We start from the raw sequence: 21,939 nt of genomic DNA, 5'->3' as shown, positions 1-21,939 counted from the left end.
AAGATGCCGAAGTGCCGATTCTGTTTTCTGCTGTTTTTGGTTTCAGAAATCCTAGTAACGAAATATTCTCGGAATTGGACGAAATCAAAGCCCAGGGGCCTATTTTTCCACGAAGCTTCCAGAAGTCCGAAGGAGAGACGAAGAGGGGCCACGGGGTGGCCAAACCCTAGGGCGGCGCGGCCCCACCCCTGGACGCGCGGCCCTATGGTGTGGGCCCCCCGTGCCGCCTCCTGACCTGCCCTTCCGCCTACTTAAAGCCTCCGTGACGAAACCCCCAGTACCGAGAGCCACGATACGGAAAACCTTACTGAGACGCCGCCACCGCCGATCCCATCTCGGGGGATCCAGGAGATCGCCTCCGGCACCCTGCCGGAGAGGGGATTCATCTCCCGGAGGACTCTACACCGCCATGGTCGCCTCCGGAGTGATGAGTGAGTAGTCTACCCCTGGACTATGGGTCCATAGCAGTAGCTAGATGGTTGTCTTCTCCCCATTGTGCTATCATTGTTGGATCTTGTGAGCTGCCTAACATGATCAAGATCATCTATCTGTAATTCTATATGTTGCGTTTGTTGGGATCCGATGAATAGAGAATACTTGTTATGTTGATTATCAAAGTTATATCTACGTGTTGTTTATGATCTTGCATGCTTTCCGTTACTAGTAGATGCTCTGGCCAAGTAGATGCTTGTAACTCCAAGAGGGAGTACTTATGCTCGATAGTGGGTTCATGCCTGCATTGACACAGGACGATGTGATGAAAGTTCTAAGGTTGTGTTGTGCTGTTGCCACTAGGGATAAAACATTGATGCTATGTCTAAGGATGTAGTTGTTGATTACATTATGCACCATACTTAATGCAATTGTCTGTTGCTTTGCAACTTAATACTGGAGGGGGTTCGGATGATAACCTGAAGGTGGACTTTTTAGGCATAGATGCAGTTGGATGACGGTCTATGTACTTTGTCGTAATGCCCAATTAAATCTCACTATACTCATCATGATATGTATGTGCATGGTCATGCTCTCTTTATTTGTCAATTGCCCAACTGTAATTTGTTCACCCAACATGCTGTTCGTCTTATGGGAGAGACACCTCTAGTGAACTGTGGACCCCGGTCCAATTCTCTTTACTGAAATACAATCTACTGCAATACTTGTTCTACTATTTTCTGCAAACAATCATCTTCCACACAATACGGTTAATCCTTTGTTACAGCAAGCCGGTGAGATTGACAACCTCACTGTTTCGTTGGGGCAAAGTACTTTGGTTGTGTTGTGCAGGTTCCACGTTGGCGCCGGAATCCCTGGTGTTGCGCCGCACTACATCCCGCCGCCATCAACCTTCAACGTGCTTCTTGACTCCTACTGGTCCGATTAAACCTTGGTTTCTTACTGAGGGAAACTTGCCGCTGTGCGCATCACACCTTCCTCTTGGGGTTCCCAACGGACGTGCCAACCACACGCATCAAGCAAATTTCTGGCGCCGTTGCCGGGGAGATCAAGACACGCTGCAAGGGGAGTCTTCACAATCCAACCTCTTTACTTTGTTTTTGTCTTGCTTTATTTTATTTACTACTTTGTTTGCTGCATTATATCAAAATACAAAAAAATTAGTTGCTAGTTTTACTTTATTTACTGTCTTGCACTCTATATCAAAAACACAAAAAATTAGTTACTTGCATTTACTTTATCTAGTTTACTTTATTTACTGCTGCTAAAATGGGTACTCCTGAAAATACTAAGTTGTGTGACTTCACAACCACAAATAATAATGATTTCTTATGCACACCTATTGCTCCACCTGCTACCACAGCAGAATTCTTTGAAATTAAACCTGCTTTACTGAATCTTGTTATGCGAGAGCAATTTTCTGGTGTTAGTTCTGATGATGCTGCTGCCCATCTCAATAATTTTGTTGAACTTTGTGAAATGCAAAAGTATAAAGATGTAGATGGTGACATAATAAAATTAAAATTGTTCCCTTTCTCATTAAGAGGAAGAGCTAAAGATTGGTTGCTATCTCTGCCTAAGAATAGTATTGATTCATGGACTAAATGCAAGGATGCTTTTATTGGTAGATATTATCCCCCTGCTAAAATTATATCTTTGAGGAGTAGCATAATGAATTTTAAACAATTAGATACTGAACATGTTGCTCAAGCTTGGGAAAGAATGAAATCTCTGGTTAAAAATTGCCCAACTCATGGACTGACTACTTGGATGATCATCCAAACCTTCTATGCAGGACTAAATTTTTCTTCGCGGAACCTATTGGATTCAGCTGCTGGAGGTACCTTTATGTCCATCACTCTTGGTGAAGCAACAAAGCTTCTTGATAATATGATGATCAACTACTCTGAATGGCACACGGAAAGAGCTCCACAAGGTAAGAAGGTAAATTCTGTCGAAGAAACCTCTTCCTTGAGTGATAAGATTGATGCTATTATGTCTATGCTTGTGAATGATAGGACTAGTATTGATCCTAATAATGTTCCATTAGCTTCATTGGTTGCACAAGAAGAACATGTTGATGTGAACTTCATTAAAAACAATAATTTCAACAACAATGCTTACCGGAACAATTCTAGTAACAACTATAGGCCATATCCTTATAATAATGGCAACGGCTATGGTAATTCTTATGGGAATTCTTACAACAATAATAGGAGTTCACCCCCTGGACTTGAAGCCATGCTTAAAGAATTTATTAGTACACAAACGGCTTTTAACAAATCTGTTGAAGAAAAGCTTGGGAAAATTGATATACTTGCTTCTAAAGTCGATAGTCTTGCTGCTGATGTTGATCTTTTGAAATCAAAAGTTATGCCTAATGAGAATCATCATAATAAAATTGTTACTACAGCAAATGCCATTCAAGTTAGAATTAATGAGAATATAAGATTAATGGCTGAACTGCCTGCTAGGTGGGATAGAGAAGAAAATGAAAAACTAGCTAAAGAGAAGAATATAGCTAAAGTTTGGACTATTACCACCACTAGTAATGTTAATGCTACACATGTTGCTGCACCTCCTACTAATACTAATAAAAGAATTGGTGTTAGCAATGTTTCCACTTCTAATGCAAAGCGCGAGAAACAGCCTGAAACTGCTAAAACTGCTGAAACTGCCTGTGATAAAGCTGCTGAAATTTTTTCCAACATTGGGGATGATGATCCCATTGCTTTAGATTATAATGGTTTGAATTTTGATGATTGCCACATCTCTGAAGTTATAAAGTTCTTGCAAAAACTTGCTAAAAGTCCTAATGCTAGTGCTATAAATTTGGCTTTTACACATCACATTACAAATGCTCTCATAAAAGCTAGAGAAGAGAAATTAGAGCGTGAAGCCTCTATTCCTAAAAAGCTAGAGGATGGTTGGGAGCCCATCATTAAGATGAAGGTTAAAGATTTTGATTGTAATGCTTTATGTGATCTTGGTTCAAGTATTTCTGTTATGCCTAAGAAAATTTATGATATGCTTGACTTGCCACCGCTGAAAAATTGTTATTTGGATGTTAATCTTGCTGATCATTCTACAAAGAAACCTTTGGGTAAAGTTGATAATGTTCGCATTACCGTTAACAATAACCTTGTTCCCGTTGATTTTGTTGTCTTGGATATTGAATGCAATGCATCTTGTCCCATTATATTGGGAAGACCTTTTCTTCGAACTGTTGGTGCTATCATTGATATGAAGGAAGGTAATATAAAATATCAATTTCCTCTCAAGAAAGGTATGGAACACTTCCCTAGAAAGAGAATGAAGTACCCTTTTGATTCTATTATGAGAACAAATTATGATGTTGACACTTCGTCTCTTGATAATACTTGATACACACTTTCTGCGCCTAGCTGAAAGGCGTTAAAGAAAAGCGCTTATGGGAGACAACCCATGTTTTTACCTACAGCATTTTGTTTTTATTTTGTGTCTTGGAAGTTGTTTACTACTGTAGCAACCTCTCCTTATCTTAGTTTTGTGTTTTTTTGTGCCAAGTTAAGCCGTTGATAGAAAAGTAAGTACTAGATTTGGATTACTGCGCAGTTCCAGATTTCTTTGCTGTCACGAATCTGGGCAAAATCCCTCTGTAGGTAACTCAGAAAATTATGCCAATTTACGTGAGTGATCCTCAGATATGTACGCAACTTTCATTCAATTTGAGCATTTTCATTTGAGCAAGTCTGGTGCCATTTTAAAATTCGTCAATACGAACTGTTCTGTTTTGACAGATTCTGCCTTTTATTTCGCATTGCCTCTTTTGCTATGTTGGATGAATTTCTTTGATCCACTAATGTCCAGTAGCATTATGCAATGTCCAGAAGTGTTAAGAATGATTGTGTCACCTCTGAATATGTCAATTTATATTGTGCACTAACCCTCTAATGAGTTGTTTCGAGTTTGGTGTGGAGGAAGTTTTCAAGGATCAAGAGAGGAGTATGATGCAACATGATCAAGGAGAGTGAAAGCTCTAAGCTTGGGGATGCCCCGGTGGTTCACCTCTGCATATATTAAAAAGACTCAAGCGTCTAAGCTTGGGGATGCCCAAGGCATCCCCTTCTTCATCGACAACATTATCAGGTTCCTCCCCTGAAACTATATTTTTATTCCATCACATCTTATGTGCTTTTTCTTGGAGCGTCGGTTTGTTTTTGTTTTTTGTTTTGTTTGAATAAAATGGATCCTAGCATTCACTTTATGGGAGAGAGACACGCTCCGCTGTAGCATATGGACAAGTATGTCCTTGGTTTCTACTCATAGTATTCATGGCGAAGTTTCTCCTTCGTTAAATTGTTATATGGTTGGAATTGGAAAATGATACATGTAGTAATTGCTATAAATGTCTTGGGTAATGTGATACTTGGCAATTGTTGTGCTCATGATTAAGCTCTTGCATCATATGCTTTGTACCCATTAATGAAGAAATACATAGATCATGCTAAAATTTGGTTTGCATATTTGGTTTCTCTAAGGTCTAGATAATTTCTAGTATTGAGTTTGAACAACAAGGAAGACGATGTAGATTCTTATAATGTTTACAATATGTCTTTTATGTGAGTTTTGCTGCACCGGTTCATCCTTGTGTTTGTTTCAAATAAGCCTTGCTAGCCTAAACCTTGTATCGAGAGGGAATACTTCTCATGCATCCAAAATACTTGAGCCAACCACTATGCCATTTGTGTCCACCATACCTACCTACTACATGGTATTTTCCGCCATTCCAAAGTAAATTGCTTGAGTGCTACCTTTAAATGCTACCTTTAAAATTCCATTCTTCACCTTTGCAATATATAGCTCATGGGACAAATAGCTTAAAAACTATTGTGGTATTGAATATGTAATTATGCACTTTATCTCTTATTAAGTTGCTTGTTGTGCGATAACCATGTTCACTGGGGACGCCATCAATTATTCATTGTTGAATTTCATGTGAGTTGCTATGCATGTCCGTCTTGTCTGAAGTAAGAGAGATCTACCACCTTATGGTTAAGCATGCATATGTTAGAGAAGAACATTGGGCCGCTAACTAAAGCCATGATCCATGGTGGAAGTTTCAGTTTTGGACATATATCCTCAATCTCAAATGAGAAAATTATTAATTGTTGTTACATGCTTATGCATAAAAGAGGAGTCCATTATCTGTTGTCTATGTTGTCCCGGTATGGATGTCTAAGTTGAAGAATAATCAATAGCGAGAAATCCAATGCGAGCTTTCTCCTTAGACCTTTGTACAGGCGGCATAGAGGTACCCCTTTGTGACACTTGGTAAAAACAGTGCATTGTGATGATCCGGTAGTCCAAGCTAATTAGGACAAGGTGCGGGCACTATTAGTACACTATGCATGAGGCTTGCAACTTATAAGATATAATTTACATGATGCATATGCTTTATTACTACCGTTGACAAAATTGTTTCATGTTTTCAAAATCAAAGCTCTAGCACAAATATAGCAATCGATGCTTTTCCTCTATGAGGACCATTCTTTTACTTTCAATGTTGAGTCAGTTCACCTATTTCTCTCCACCTCAAGAAGCAAACACTTGTGTGAACTATGCATTGATTCCTACATACTTGCTTATTGCACTTATTATATTACTCTATGTTGACAATATCCATGAGATATACATGTTACAAGTTGAAAGCAACCGCTGAAACTTAATCTTCTTTTGTGTTTCTTCAATGCTTTTACTTTGAATTATTGCTTTATGAGTTAACTCTTATGCAAGACTTATTGATGCTTGTCTTGAAGTGCTATTCATGAAAAGTCTTTGCTTTATGATTCACTTGTTTACTCATGTCATATACATTGTTTTGATCGCTGCATTCACTACATATGCTTTACAAATAGTATGATCAAGATTATGATGGCATGTCACTTCAGAAATTATCTGTGTTATCGTTTTACCTGCTCGGGACGAGCAGAACTAAGCTTGGGGATGCTGATACGTCTCCGACGTATCGATAATTTCTTATGTTCCATGCCACATTATTGATGTTATCTACATGTTTTATGCACACTTTATGTCATATTCGTGCATTTTCTGGAACTAACCTATTAACAAGATGCCGAAGTGCCAGTTGCTGTTTTCTGCTGTTTTTGGTTTCAGAAATCCTAGTAACGAAATATTCTCGGAATTGGACGAAATCAAAGCCCAGGGGCCTATTTTTCCACGAAGCTTCCAGAAGTCCGAAGGAGAGACGAAGAGGGGCCACGGGGTGGCCAAACCCTAGGGCGGCGCGGCCCCACCCCTGGCCGCGCGGCCCTATGGTGTGGGCCCCCCGTGCCGCCTCCTGACCTGCCCTTCCGCCTACTTAAAGCCTCCGTGACGAAACCCCCAGTACCGAGAGCCACGATACGGAAAACCTTACTGAGACGCCGCCACCGCCGATCCCATCTCGGGGGATCCAGGAGATCGCCTCCGGCACCCTGCCGGAGAGGGGATTCATCTCCCGGAGGACTCTACACCGCCATGGTCGCCTCCGGAGTGATGAGTGAGTAGTCTACCCCTGGACTATGGGTCCATAGCAGTAGCTAGATGGTTGTCTTCTCCCCATTGTGCTATCATTGTTGGATCTTGTGAGCTGCCTAACATGATCAAGATCATCTATCTGTAATTCTATATGTTGCGTTTGTTGGGATCCGATGAATAGAGAATACTTGTTATGTTGATTATCAAAGTTATATCTACGTGTTGTTTATGATCTTGCATGCTTTCCGTTACTAGTAGATGCTCTGGCCAAGTAGATGCTTGTAACTCCAAGAGGGAGTACTTATGCTCGATAGTGGGTTCATGCCTGCATTGACACACAGGACGATGTGAGAAAGTTCTAAGGTTGTGTTGTGTTGTTGCCACTAGGGATATAACATTTATGCTATGTCTAAGGATGTAGTTGTTGATTACATTACGCACCATACTTAATGCAATTGTCTGTTGCTTTGCAACTTAATACCGGAGGGGTTCGGATGATAACTTTGAAGGTGGACTTTTTAGGCATAGATGCAGTTGGATGACGGTCTATGTACTTTGTCGTAATGCCCAATTAAATCTCACTATACTCATCATGATATGTATGTGCATGGTCATGCTCTCTTTATTTGTCAATTGCCCAACTGTAATTTGTTCACCCAACATGCTGTTCGTCTTATGGGAGAGACACCTCTAGTGAACTGTGGACCCCGGTCCAATTCTCTTTACTGAAATACAATCTACTGCAATACTTGTTCTACTGTTTTCTGCAAACAATCATCTTCCACACAATACGGTTAATCCTTTGTTACAGCAAGCCGGTGAGATTGACAACCTCACTGTTTCGTTGGGGCAAAGTACTTTGGTTGTGTTGTGCAGGTTCCACGTTGGCGCCGGAATCCCTGGTGTTGCGCCGCACTACATCCCGCCGCCATCAACCTTCAACGTGCTTCTTGACTCCTACTGGTCCGATTAAACCTTGGTTTCTTACTGAGGGAAACTTGCCGCTGTGCGCATCACACCTTCCTCTTGGGGTTCCCAACGGACGTGCCAACCACACGCATCAAGGATCTTCTTGGAGTGTGTCTTGGCGGCCTTCACCAGAGACTTCCATTTCTCATTGTTGATCCCCTTTGTTTCACCAGCTTTCACCCAGTCGACGTTTTGCTGGCTTTCGGCGATTAGGGCTATGGTCTCTTCAACTCCAACCTTCAAATTTTCTTGCCAAAACGCCAATGCAAGGTCCTCCTCAGGAAGGAAGCGCCTGGCAAGCTCAGAAAAAGTCTCTGGTCGTTGTTTAGGGAAGAAGTATGGGAAGAGGCGTGTGAATGCGGCCTTTGCGCTAACAATAATGCTATGCGCCAAATCACCATGAAGTTCAAGGATGGAGAGGGTGTCGAGAAGACAATCCTCTTGAGCCTCGTGAAGTCTGATCACCCATCTTTCCTTCTGAAGCAAGTTTCAAGTTCATCAATATATGCAAGAGAGCCAATCGTCAAAGAAGCTTACAATATAAGATCAAAAGAACTTACTAACAAAATGTCGGTTCTGAGATTCTAGGCGGCCTATGATGGCCTCCTCACGCGCAATCTCTTGAGTTGTCTTCTCGCTTAAAGCATTTTCGGCAGCGTGCAGCCTTTTGCGAAGATCATCAACACAGGCAACATCTTGCTCAGCTTTTTCGAGAGCCTTATCTTTTCGCTTAAGCTCAAGAGCAAGATTGTCAACGCGTTTATTGGATTTGTCAAGAGCCTCTGAAGGAAGGAAAATTTAAGCAAGAGTTTGAAGTCAAAACGCAGCATCATCTAGTCGAGGAAAAACACGATATCGTGTTCTCAGAAGGAAAAGTTTACCTTTTAACTCTTCGACAGTATCACGATATCCAATAAATTGGGTACCAAGACTGATGAAGTGTTTCATCAAAGGCTAAAAAGAGATTGGAGAGATAGGGTCATAAGTGAAAAACTCAACAAATGGGGAAATTTGAGGTTGGTAAAATCAAAATAGTAAAAAGGAAACTTACGTCATCCAAGGGAAGAGTCGCTGAACTTCCGGCCGCCAAGTCGAAGTTCTTGTTAAAATCAACCCTTGGCTTTTTTAGCGAAGGCGCTCGAGGGCTGGCGGCAGGAGTCGACGTTTTCATTTCCTCGTGGCGAGAAGGTGAAGTTTCCTCAGCAGCACGACATGCTTCCGAATAAACCAAAGTATTCGACGTGCTCGTTGGAGCCGTCACATTGGCAGCAAGTTCTTCTTCTTCTTCGCCACTATCAAGAAAGAAATGTGAGGATGGTTACGAGAAAAACATAAAAAAAGAAGAGAGAGAAATGGAAAAAAGAAAAGAAACAGGGACACTTACGAGCTAGTGATAACATCCTCGTAAGGGCAGAAGGCACCCTCTTCTTCAGGGGAAGCTTCCTTGGCAGGTGACCCAATGGGTTTTGAAGTGCCAGAATCTTCGGTTTCGTTTCTCTTCCTTTTGTTGTTCCCTGGAGAAGCACCGAAAGGAGAGAGCATACTGATTCGGTATCTTCCGAATCAGTCTCTTTTTCGGAGGATACCGCGGATCTGTGAGAACCCGCGATTTCACTCTCGGGACGAGAAGTTCCCTGAGAATCATCGGTAACGACAATTCGTTCGTCGACCTCTCCACCTTCAGGTAGGGGAGGTAGGGAAAACAGGACTTGATGGTCCTGTAGAAGAAAAACAAAAATAAGGAAAATTTAAGCAATATAGTAGTCGACAAAAAAGGAATTTGAGGTATAAGTTATTTACTTGGGGGAGGGCATTGTTGTTGTGGTACGGCTCCACGCGGCAAGAGCTTGGAACCCCATCTTTCTTGCTCAACGATGAAAAACGTCAAACAAGCTTCTCCAAGTCCTCGACGGAAAGGTCCTTGGATACCCGATCAACATCTTCTTCGCTAGCATACATCCAGAGAGGGTTCGTTCGAGCTTGCAGAGGCTGCACCCTAATCCTAAGGAAGTGGGCGGTGATTTGAACACCCGACAGTTCCTTTCCGCGGGTATTCTGGAGCTCGTGGATGCGCTTCATCAGGGCGTTTGTCGCCATTACTTCTTCTTCGGAAGCCTCGGCATCCCACGAGCGGCGACGAAGGATTTTTGCGGTACCGTCGAAAGGAGCGATATTGTACTCTTGCAAGTCGACACCTTCCTTGTGAATGTATAACCACCTTCGGCGCCACCCTTGCACAGAGTCAGGGAATTTGACGCCGAAGTAATCGATGTCGGGTCGCACACAGATAACGACGCTGCCCAACACATAGCGTATGAAGCAATAAAAATATAGCGCATAGAGAGATGACCTGTTATTTTGTTTATGAAGAGGGGATGCCTTGGGCAACTCCAAGCTTTGACGCTTGTACCTCTTGAATATATCTTGAGGTGTAGGGGCATCCCCAAGCTTGAGCTTTTGTCCATTCTTTATCTCATCACATCATTTTTCTTTCCCTACACTTGAAAACTTCCTTCATACAAAACTTCACACAATTCTTCATTAGCAGCATTAGTACAATCAAAATAAACAAATCCACTTGGGTTCAGTACTAACATATATCAAACATCTATTAAAGCATTAGCTACTGTACCAACTCTTCAAAAATATCTTTGATCAAAAGACTAAAAAAGAAAGAGATTTAAGAGGCAAATGCAAATAGTGCAGAAATCTGTCAAAACAGAACAACAGGTACAGATCGATTTTTCCGAAAATCCTCTCTTGCTCATCTAGAAAAGTTGTAAACTAACGAAAGTTAGATAATAACCTGGGGCATATGCATTAAAAATGACAGATAAAAATTTAGCTCTGGCTATTTTTACGAATTTTTATGATGACAGCGCAAAATATGTTTTCAGGATAGCAACTTCCCCAAATCTTACTTTCTTCCTATTAGAGGCTATTCTTGGCACAAAAACGAAATAAAAATGATAAGAAGAGGTTATTACAGAGGTAATAAGTTCCAAGACTCAACAAAAAGAAAATTACTGTAAATGAACATGGGTTATCTCCCAAGAGTGCTTTTCTTTAATGCCTTTCTGCTAGGCGCAGTAGTTTGAGAAGATGCTCACATAAGAAATATGAATTGACGTTAAAGAGAGCTTCAAGAAGAAAATATGAAACAAATTTAAGTCTAACCCACTTACTATGCATAGTAATCTTGTACACAAATAAATTCACAAATAACAAAGTGACAGGCATAGGAAGATAAAATAAGAGTAACTTCAAAACTTTCAGCATATAGAGGGGTGTTTTAGTAACATGAAAACTTCTACAACCATATTTTCCTCTCTCATAATAACTTTCAGTAGCATCATGAATAAACTCAAAAATATAACTATCACATAAAACATTCTTATCATGAGCCACATGAATAAAATAATTATCACTCTTCACATAAGCACAGTCATTCTTATTAATTGTAGTGGGAGCAAATTCAACAAAATAGCTATCATTATTATTCTCATCACCATAATCATGAGATATAGGATACATATTGTAATCATAATTAATTTTCTCCACAATAGTAGGTGGGCTGAAAATATCATATTCATCATTGTAATCATCATAGCATATTTTCTCCTCTAAAGCGGGGGAAGTAAAAAAAGATCATTTTTATGAAAACTAGCTTCTTCAAGGTTAGACTTTTCCATAGCATTAGCAATAATGGTGTTCAAAGAATTCGTACTAATAACATTGCCATTAGCACGCACATAAAGTTACATAAGTTTTTTAATTTTCTATTTGAACACTTCATGTCCTAACTCAAGATAAATACTATAAAGCTCTCTGATTTGTTGTTGTTTTCCATTAAGCATAACTAGTGAAAATAAAAACAAGTAACATCAACATGGAAAGTAAGCATGGAATAAACTAAGAAAAACAATAAAAAAAGTAAAGAGATTGGAGATGAGAGACTCCCCTTGCAAAAATCCTCTTTCTCCCCGGCAACGGCGCCAGAAATTCTTGATGGTGCTCTGGTGATGGCGCCAAATAATCTTGTTGGCAGTTGTTGTGGAAGCGGTTGGGAAACCCCAAGAGGAAGGTGTGAGGAGCACATCAGCAAGTTTTCCCTCAGTACGAAACCAAGGTTTAATTGGCCAGTAGGAGAAATGAGTGACTTCTGAAGGTGTTGCTAGCTGACTAGTGGCAGGGCGCACTACCGGTGTCAACAACAACGTGGAACCTGCACACAACACAACCAAAGTACTATGCCCCAACTTGCAGTGAGGTTGTCAATTTCACTGGTTTGATGAACATAAAGGATTAGACGTATCGAGTAGAAAGAGATGTTTGTAGAAAGTAAACAGAACAGGATTGGAGCAGAATTTATCAGTAAAGGAAACAGGACCGGGGTCCACAGTTCACTAGATGTGTCTTGATGACCCACAAGTATAGGGGGTGTATCGTAGTATTTTCGATAAATAAGAGTGTCGAACCCAACGAGGAGCAGAAGGTGTTGACAAGCAGTTTCGATGAAGGTGTCACTGTAAATGCTCACAGACAAGTATTCAGGGGGTTTTGATATAGCAGATAAATAAAGTACAAGTAAGTAAAATGCGAGAGAAATAATTGCAGCGAGTGGCCCAATCCTTTTTAGCACAAAGGACAAGCCGGTTTGTTTACTTATAATGACCAAACATTCTTGAGGACAGATACGTCCAAAACGTATCTACTTTCCCGAACACTTTTGCTATTGTTTTGCCTCTAATTTGTGTATTTTGGATGCAACTAACACAGACTAACGCTGTTTTCAGCAGAACTGTTCTGGTGTCTCGTTTTTGTGCAGAAATCCAACTTTCAGGAAAATCCTCAGAATTTATGCGAAAGGTCTTATTTTTCCAGAAGACTGACGGAGCCAGAAGGGAAAGCCAGGTGGAGGCCCGAGGGCCCCACACACTAGGGTGGCGCGGCCCAGGAGGGGGGCGCGCGGCCCTAGCGTGTGGCCCCCTCGGCCGGCCTCCGACGCCCTCCTTTGGACTACTTAACGCCTTCGACCTAAAAACGCACGGGGAGAAGTCGAAGTCGCCAGAAACCCTCCAGAACGCCGCCACATCGCGAAACTCCGTCTCGGGACCAGAAACTCCGTTCTAGCACTCCGCCGGGACGGGGAATTGGAGGAGATCATCGCCATCATCACCACCGACGCCTCTCCATCTACCAGCAATGTTTCCCCCATCCATGTGTGAGTAATTCCCCCGCTGTAGGCTGAAGGGGATGGTAGGGATTGGATGAGATTGGTCATGTAATAGCATAAGATTGTTAGGGCATAGTGCCTAGTGTCCGTAATTGGTACTTTGATGATATTGTTGCAACTTGTTATGCTTAATGCTTGTCACTAGGGCCCGAGTGCCATGATCTCAGATCTGAACATGTTATTATTTCATCATGATATGCATTGTTTTATGATCTTACCTGCAAGTTGTATACACATGTCGCTGTCTGGAACCAAAGGCCCCGAAGTGACAGAAATCGGGACAACCGGAGGGGATGGCGGTGATGTGAGGATCACATGTGTTCACGGAGTGTTAATGCTTTGCTCCGGTACTCTATTAAAAGGAGTACCTTAATTTCCAGTAGATTCCCTAGAGGCCCGGCTGCCACCGGCTGGTAGGACAAAAGATGTTGTGCAAGTTTCTCATTGCGAGCACGTACAACTATATACGGAACACATGCCTATGGATTGCTTTGTACTTGGACACCGTTTTATTATTATCTGCAAATGCCCTGCTTTGATTGTTACATGAGTTTCTCTCATCCATGCAACGCCCGTCATCCATCCCTGTGCCTACAGTATTTTAATCATGTTGTTTACTATAATCACTACTGCTGTCTTTGTTACTCTGCTGCTGTTATTTCACTACTGCTACTGCTATAAACTGTTACTACTGATAAACTCTTGCGAGCAAGTCTGTTTCCAGGTGCAGCTGAATTGACAACTCCGTTGTTAAGTCTTTCAAGTATTATTTGTCTCCCCTTGTGTCGAATCAATAAATTGGGTTTTACTTCCCTCGAAGACTGTTGCGATCCCCTATACTTGTGGGTCATCAAGACTATTTTCTGGCGCCGTTGCCGGGGAGCATAGATTTATTTGGAAGTTCACTTGGATTGATATTGTTCGCTGCAAATTCTCCATCATGGGTAAATCTCGCGATCCTAAAGTCGCCATATTACCATCCACTACAAGAAAAGGTACAACTCTGAGTACCTCTGCTGCTCTTGATTCACCATCTGTGATAAGTCAACTTGTTTCACCACCACAAGCTGCACATGCTGGTACTTCTGCTGAATCTGAAAACTCTTATAATATTGATAATGTTTCTGTTGTGCTTGATGATAGTGGTTCATTGGGATCTTTTCTAGATGCTACAATTGCTAGGTCTAGACAAATTGAAAATGCTGAAACTCCTAATGAAAATGCTGCTACACCTGTTAGTTCACCTGAGTCTGTTGATTATTCTAGTGATGATCCTGATGAGGATTATGTGGAGCTTAATGATGATTTTATTGATAAATGCAATGCTATTACTGATGCAAGAAAAATTAAAGAGTTTCTCGCACAACGTACTGTTAGATATAAGTTATCTCATGATCCTAAATTTGCCACATCTCCCATAAACATTAAGGATAAAGATTATGATTTTTCTCTTGATCTATCTCATATAGCTATTGTTGAGAAAACACCCTTTTGTGGTACTGAAAAAAAAGTGCTGTAGAAAACATGATTGAGCTGTCTACTCTGAGTAGCTTGTTTTCTGATGATATCAAGATGCGCACTTATTTTGTTGCTAAAATTTTTCCTTTCTCATTAAAGGATGATGCTAAAACTTGGTATAATAATTTGCCTCCCGGTTCTATTAAAAGTCCAACTGATTTGCGTGATGTTTTCTTTCGAAAATACTTTCCTGCTAGTGCTCAACATATTGCTTTGTAGAGAATTTATAATTTTGACCAGGAAGATGGAGAGAAATTGCCTGAAGCTTGGGCAAGATTTTGCTCTCTTATCAGAGCTCGACCTGAACATGATCTGGAAAAGAATGATCTACTTGATATATTTTATAGTGGACTAACCATTGAGTCTAGGGCATATTTGGATAGTTGTGCTGCTTGTGTTTTCAGGAAAAGAACTCTAGACGAAGCTGAAGAATTATTGGCTAAAATAGGCCGGAATCATGATGATTGGACTACACCTGAACCAACCCCGACACCAATATTGAAGAAGAGGGGTTTAATTAAAGTAAATGATGAAGATATGAGGGAAGCCAAGAAGTCTCTTAAGGAGAAAGGTATTAAATCCGAAGATGTGAAAAACTTACCTCCCATAGAAGATTTATGCGAGATAATTCCCCCTTCATCCATGATTGAGGTAAACTCCCTTCAACGCTTTACTAGGGAAGATATTCCGTATTCAAAACCTCCTGCTCAATGCTTAGATGAGTTTGATAATTATATTGTTAAGCAAGAAAATTTTAATATGAGAGTAGAGAATCATTTAATGGAAAATTCTCAAGCTATTAGTGAATTACATGGTATTATGGAGAGAACCTCCAATGATGTTAAGATGATTTTTAAACATTTTCATATGATTCAAACTCAAATTGATCAACTCACTAAAGTGCAAAATGACTTGTTGAAAAATAATACTAAAGAAAAACATGCTTATGAAGTAACAACTAGAGGCGTTGTTTCTACTCAGGATCCTCTATATCCTGAAGGGCATCCTAAAAGAGTTGAACAAGATTCTCAACGAACTAAAGAAATTAGTGCACCTTCAAAGAAAAAGAAGAAGAAACATAAAAATGTTGTAGAATCCTCTGAACCTGTTAATGATCCTAATAGTATTTCTATTTCTGATGCTGAAACTGAAAGGGGTAATGAACATGATAAAGATAATGATAAGAATGATGCTTCTGATAAAGAAGAGGTTGAAGATGAACCTGAAAAGCATACTAAAAATAAAAAGTATACTAAAGAAGATTTTATTGCTAAGAAACATGGTAATGAAAGGGAACCGTGGGTTCAAAAGCAAATGCCTTTTCCTGCTAAGAAACTAAAATCAAAGGAAGAAGAACACTATAATAAATTTTGCGATTGGATGAAACCTTTATTCTTGCAAATCCCTTTGACTGATGCTATTAAATTGCCTCCTTATTCAAAGTATATGAAAGATATTGTCACTAACAAAAGGAAAATTCCTAATGAGGAGATTTCCACTATGCTTGCTAATTACTCTTTCAATGGTAAAGTTCCAAAGAAGTTGGGCGATCCAGGTATACCGACCATTCCTTGTTCTATTAAGAATAATTATGTTAGAACTGCTCTATGTGATTTGGGAGCCGGTGTTAGTGTTATGCCTTTTTCTCTTTACAAGAGACTTTATTTAGATAAGTTGATACCTACTGATATATCTTTGCAAATGGCTGATAAATCTACTGCTATCCCTGTTGGTATATGTGAGGATGTTCCTGTTCAAGTTACTACTAATTGCTTGATATTAACTGATTTTGTTGTGTTGGAAATGCCTGAAGATGATAATATGTCTATTATTCTTTGGAGACCTTTTCTCAACACTGCAGGGGCTGTTATTGATTGCAATAAAGGGAAGGTTACTTTCAATGTCGATGATAAGGAACATACCGTCTATTTCCCCAAGAGGATTGATAAAGTATGTGGAGTTAATACTATTTCTAATGTGAGAACTATCAAAGTTGGAACTATTGATTGTCCTATATATGAGCCTAAAGAAAGATATCAAAATCTTATGATTGGATCCATATCAATTCAATACAAGGTAACATGATTGATTTGAGGTTTATTTCTTCATATGTTATGTAAAATTTATTTGGTGGCAAGACTTGATCAACCTTGTTAACAAATTCATTTTATATGCATAGAGGAGTTAAACAACATCTCTTTCTTCCTCCACTTGTTCTACTTGATGTAGCACTTTTGTTTTGCAAAGTTCTTAGTTGTATAGAGATTTCAAAAATCTTTTCCTGCTCAGTAATAATAAAACTAATACCCAGAAATGTGCATTTTTCAAAGTTTCCAAAAATTCACAAAAATTATACCGTTGGTCCTATTTTTCGAAGACGCACCTGGGAGCACCTGGGGATGACCAGTGGGGCACCCCAGGGTGGCACCCCACAGGCTGGCGCGGCCAGCAAGGGGGGCGCGCCACCCTGGCGTGTGATGGCGTGTAACTCACACGTTCGTTGGGAACCCCAAGAGGAAGGTATGATGTCGTATAGCAGCAGGTTTTCCCTCAGTATGAAACCAAGGTTTATCGAACCAGTAGGAGCCAAGAAGCAAGTTGAAGGTTGATGGCGGCGAGATGTAGTGCGGCGCAACACCAGGGATTCCGGCGCCAACGTGGAACCTGCACAACACAACCAAAGTACTTTGCCCCAACGAAACAGTGAGGTTGTCAATATCACCGGCTTGCTGTAACAAAGGATTAGATGTATAGTGTGGATGATGATTGTTTGCATAGAACAGTAGAAACAGTATTGCAGTAGATTTTATTCAATGTAAAAGAATGGACCGGGGTCCACAGTTCACTAGAGGTGTCTCTCCCATAAGAAATAGCATATTGGGTAAACAAATTACAGTTGGGCAATTGACAAATAGAGAGGGCATGACAATACACATACATGACATGATGAGTATTGTGAGATTCAATTGGGCATTACGACAAAGTACATAGACCGCTATCCAGCATGCATCTATGCCTAAAAAGTCCACTTTCAGGTTATCATCCGAACCCCTTCCGGTATTAAGTTGTAAACAACAGACAATTGCATTAAGTATGGTGCGTAATGTAATCAATAACTACATCCTCGGACATAGCATCAATGTTTTATCCCTAGTGGCAACAGCACATCCACAACCTTAGAACTTTCTGTCACTGTCCCAGATTTAATGGAGGCATGAACCCACTATCGAGCATAAATACTCCCTCTTGGAGTTACTAGCAATGACTTGGCCAGAGCCTCTACTAACAACGGAGAGCATGCAAGATCATAAACAACACATAGATTGATAATCAACATAACATAGTATTCTCTATTCATCGGATCCCAACAAACACACATGTAGCATTACAGATAGATGATCTTGATCATGATAGGCAGCTCACAAGATCAGACAATGATAGCACAATGGGGAGAAGACAACCATCTAGCTACTGCTATGGACCCATAGTCCAGGGGTGAACTACTCACACATCAATCCGGAGGCGACCATGGCGGTGTAGAGTCCTCCGGGAGATGATTCCCCTCTCCGGCAGGGTGCCGGAGGTGATCTCCAGAATCCCCCGAGATGGGATTGGCGGCGGCGTCTCAGTATGTTTTCTCGTATCGTGGCTCTCGGTACTGGGGGTTTCGCGACGAAGGCTATTTGTAGGCGGAAGGGTAGGTCAGGGGGCCGCCCGAGGGGCCCACACCACAGGCCGACGCGGCCAGGGCCTGGGCCGCGCCGCCCTGGTGTGTGGCCACCTCGTGGCCCCACTTCCTTTCCCCCTCGGTCTTCTGGAAGCTTCGTCCAAAAATAGGACCCTGGGCTTTGATTTCGTCCAATTCCGAGAATATTTCCTTACTAGGATTTCTGAAACCAAAAACAGCAGAAAACAGCAACTGGCTCTTCGGCATCTCGTTAATAGGTTAGTGCCGGAAAATGCATAATAATGACATATAATGTGTATAAAACATGTGAGTATCATCATAAAAGTAGCATGGAACATAAGAAATTATAGATACGTTTGAGACGTATCAAGCATCCCCAAGCTTAGTTCCTACTCGTCCCGAGTAGGTAAACGATAACAAAGATAATTTCTTAAGTGACAATGCTACCAACATAATCTTGATCATACTATTGTAAGCACATGTGATGAATGCAGCGATCAAAACAATGGTAATGACATGAGTAAACAACTGAATCATAAAGCAAAGACTTTTCATGAATAGTACTTAAAGACAAGCATCAATAAGTCTTGCATAAGAGTTAACTCATAAAGCAATAATTCAAAGTAGAAAGTATTGAAGCAACACAAAGGAAGATTAAGTTTCAGCGGTTGCTTTCAACTTGTAACATGTATATCTCATGGATATTGTCAACATAGAGTAATATAACAAGTGCAATATGCAAGTATGTAGGAATCAATGCACAGTTCACACAAGTGTTTGCTTCTTGAGGTGGAGAGAAATAGGTGAACTGACTCAACATAAAAGTAAAAGAATGGTCCTTCAAAGAGGAAAGCATCGATTGCTATATTTGTGCTAGAGCTTTTATTTTGAAAACAAGAAACAATTTTGTCAACGGTAGTAATAAAGCATATGAGTTATGTAAATTATATCTTACAAGTTGCAAGCCTCATGCATAGTATACTAATAGTGCCCGCACCTTGTCCTAATTAGCTTGGACTACCGGATCATTGCAATACACATGTTTTAACCAAGTGTCACAATGGGGTACCTCTATGCCGCCTGTACAAAGGTCCAAGGAGAAAGCTCGCATTGGATTTCTCGCTTTTGGTTATTCTCAACTTAGACATCCATACCGGGACAACATAGATAACAGATAATGGACTCCTCTTTAATGCATAAGCATGTAACAACAATTAATGTTCTCATATGAGATTGAGGATATATGTCCAAAACTGAAACTTCCACCATGATTCATGGCTTTAGTTAGCGGCCCAATGTTCTTCTCTAACAATATGCATGCTTTAACCATAAAGTGGTAGATCTCCCTTACTTCAGACAAGACGAACATGCATAGCAACTCACATGATATTCAACAGAGAAATAGTTGATGGCTTCCCCAGAAACATGGTTATCGCACAACAAGCAACTTAATAAGAGATAAAGTGCATAAGTACATATTCAATACTACAATAGTTTTTTAAGCTATTTGTCCCATGAGCTATATATTGTAAAGGTAAAGAATGGAAATTTTAAAGGTAGCACTCAAGCAATATACTTTGGAATGGCGGGGAAATACCATGTGGTAGGTAGGTATGGTGGACACAAATGGCATAGTGGTTGGCTCAAGGATTTTGGATGCATGAGAAGTATTCCCTCTCGATACAAGGTTTAGGCTAGCAAGGTTTATTTGAAACAAACACAAGGATGAAGCGGTACAGCAAAACTCACATAAAAGACATATTGTAAACATTATAAGACTCTATACCGTCTTCCTTGTTGTTCAAACTCAATACTAGAAATTATCTAGACCTTAGAGAAACTAAACATGCAAATCAGATTTTAGCATGCTCTATGTATTTCTTCATTAATGGGTGCAAAGTATATGATGCAAGAGCTTAAACATGAGCACAACAATTGCCAAGTATCACATTATTCAAGATGTTATACCAATTACCACATATATCATTTTCCAATTCCAACCATATAACAATTTAACGAAGAAGAAACTTTCTCCATGAATACTATGAGTAAAGCCTAAGGACATATTTGTCCATATGCAACAGCGGAGCGTGTCTCTCTCCCACACAATGAATGCTAGGATCCAACTTTATTCAAACAAAACAAAATCGAAAACAAACAGACGCTCCAAGCAAAGTACATAAGATGTGACGGAATAAAAATATAGTTTCAGGGGAGGAACCTGATAATATTGTCGATGAAGAAGGGGATGCCTTGGGCATCCCCAAGCTTAGACGCTTCAGTCTTCTTGATATATGCAGGGGTGAACCACCGGGGCATCCCCAAGCTTAGAGCTTTCACTCTCCTTGATCATAGTGTATCATCCTCCTCTCTTGATCCTTGAAAACTTCCTCCACACCAAACTCAAAGCAACTCATTAGAGGGTTAGTGCACAATTAAAATTCACAAATTCAGAGGTGACACAATCATTCTTTATACTCCTGGACATTTCACAAAGCTACTGAAAGTCAATGGAATCGAAAAATCCATCTAACATATCAAAACAGGCAATGCAAAATAAAAGGCAGAATCTGTCAAAACAGAACAGTTCGTAAATACGAATTTCTAACATGCACCAGACTTGCTCAGATGAAAAAACTTAAAACTAATGAAAGTTGCGTACATATCTGAGGATCACTCACGTAAATTGGCATAATTTTCTGAGTTACCTACAGAGAATTAGACCCAAATTCGTGACAGCAAAGAAAACTGTTTCTGCGCAGTAATCCAAATCTAGTATCATACTTCTATTAGAGACTTTACTTGGCACAACAATGCAATAAAACTAAGATAAGAAGAGGTTGCTACAGTAGTAAACAACTTCCAAGACTCAAATATAAAACAAAATTACTGTAGTAAAAAACATGGGTTGTCTCCCATAAGCGCTTTTCTTTAACGCCTTTCAGCTAGGCGCAGAAAGTGTATATCAAGTATTATCAAGAGATGAAGCATCAACATTATAATTTGTTCTAATAATAGAATCAAAAGGTAACTTCATTCTCTTTCTAGGGAAGTGTTCCATACCTTTCTTGAGAGGAAATTGATATTTAATATTACCTTCCTTCATATCAATGGTAGCACCAACAGTTCGAAGAAAAGGTCTTCCCAATATAATGGGACAAGATGCATTGCATTCAATATCCAAGACAACAAAATCAACGGGGACAAGGTTATTGTTAACGGTAATGCGAACATTATCAACTCTCCCCAAAGGTTTCTTTATAGCATTATCAACAAGATTAATATCCAAATAACAATTTTTCAATGGTGGCAAATCAAGCATATCGTAAATTTTCTTAGGCATAACAGAAATACTTGCACCAAGATCACATAAAGCATTACAATCAAAATCATTGACCCTCATCTTAATATGTTTTGTAAAGGCCAAATTTATAGCACTATCATTAGGAGATAGTTTATATCTAACAGCATGTTGTGCAAGAAGCTTTTTAATGTTGCTTGTACCAGTAGTAGCATGACATTTATTAATAAAATCATCATCAACTTCCACATAATA

Source organism: Lolium perenne, chromosome 1, assembly GCF_019359855.2.
Source record: "Lolium perenne isolate Kyuss_39 chromosome 1, Kyuss_2.0, whole genome shotgun sequence".
NCBI lineage: Eukaryota > Viridiplantae > Streptophyta > Magnoliopsida > Poales > Poaceae > Lolium > Lolium perenne.
Note: the sequence above shows the minus strand (reverse complement) of the source record.